Here is a 1,798-nt window from a genome sequence, read left to right as displayed (position 1 = left end):
AAGGTCAAAACAGTCGACGGTGCATACCGTTTACGATTTTTAAACCGGTTTAAGGCTTAATCGCGATTAAAGTCTGTCGGTGCATACGGGCATTAGAGACGTCTGGTGCTGTCTGGATCATTGAACTTGTCTTTATCTATGCATAGAACAAGGCTGGTCTGGATTTCCGCTTGTTTACCAAGTCCAATAGATAAACAAGTCTGACAAATCTCAACTGTCACTCGGCAATCGGCAACGAGTAATTTGACGTTTCACAACGCCCCCATTGCGCTCCATCAGTAACTAAATTTGCGAATACGTCCAAGAAATTGTTTAATTAATTTAAAAACGTTTTGTTGTAGTTGCAGCGTAATTTTTGAAAACCGCATCTACGACGGTTGACTTGTTTTGATTTAGTAGAGATTTAGAAATCTACAAATTTTCAGAGAAACGTCTCTGTGAATCAGAGATGCCAGGTCTACCGATTTTTCAGTAGACCTACCGATTCGTCAAGGAATTTACCCATCTACCGATACCATACAGATTTGTACCGAAAAGTAACAAATAAAACTTAAAAAATTACAAATAAAATAATATAACACATTTCATATGAGAAACATACCCAGAAATCTATTTCACTGTTTTTTAAAAAGGAATTACCAACTTTATGTTCCAATTTCCAACATTGACTAAAAATCCTAATAATTTCTTACCCGTTTCTGACATTTATTTAGGTGTTAATGTACAGAAAACAATTTTAGAATCCGTAATATCAGAAAAGCAACTGACATTTTCTTAAGTTAACGTGTTTACATTTTCATATCGAAGAATGCTCACAAATAGCAAAGCGGTACCCACTAAAAAATATTCCTATAGAAAAATGATGTTTTGTGGATCCGGCAGTAGTGAAATCAGGTTTCCTACAATCTATTTCTGATGTTGCGATGATATTATCAAATTTAATAAATAATAGTGAATTACAAGGTCTGGACACAGAATGGCGTCTATTGCAAAATGTCGAAGAAATTCAAAAATTTTCTGGAAATATTGAAATATGGAGATGATACATTCATGTTGCCAATTTTAACGAATTTAATTTGTAACTTGCTTATTCTGCCTCATTCATATCAGCCAATGTAGAACGGATATTTTCACAGGTTAATCTAATATCAACTAAGTTGAGAAATAAGTTAAAAACTAGTACAATTTCATCTTTACTACACCAAGAGATATATTGGTAGTCATAGTTTTGAAATTGAAGATAAGCTTGCATCTCTCAATGATAAAATCTTATATAAGGATAATTTGGAAAACTGAGGACATATTATTATTTGAAAGAAATAAAAGTGTTTAGTTTGCGAAATTAGTATTAATGATTTTATTAGAAATATGTACGATGAAGATTTTATTTATTTTTTGTGAGCTTGTTATTATTTTTTTTAAAGAAATTCCTGGGTTCCAATCACTTTTCTAACATTTTAAATGATAAATTTAAACAATAAAATTGACTGGAACCCAGGAATTTCTTTTGAATTAAGTTGAAATACAGTCAGGAAAATATACACAATTTATTTTTGTTAACAATGTGTTGTAATGTTTAAAGAAATATTATAAATATACTTATTGACTCTTATGTTTATTTTAGTATTGCTGTAAGTTCATAAAAAATAAAGTTTTGAAAAACGAGCGATTTTATGGAGCCCTTAATAATGAAAAAAAAATGAGTCTACCGATTTTTTACGATATCTACCGAAACATGTCGAGCTTATCTACCGAAATTCGATTTTCGGACCTGGCAACGCTGCTGTCAATAAACACG

Source organism: Dendroctonus ponderosae, unplaced genomic scaffold, assembly GCF_020466585.1.
Source record: "Dendroctonus ponderosae isolate FM_Combo_2020 unplaced genomic scaffold, Dpon_F_20191213v2 Dpon_F_20191213_1, whole genome shotgun sequence".
Classification (NCBI taxonomy): Eukaryota; Metazoa; Arthropoda; class Insecta; order Coleoptera; family Curculionidae; genus Dendroctonus; species Dendroctonus ponderosae.
The sequence above is the reverse complement of the archived record's forward strand: the minus strand, read 5'-3'. Positions refer to the sequence as shown.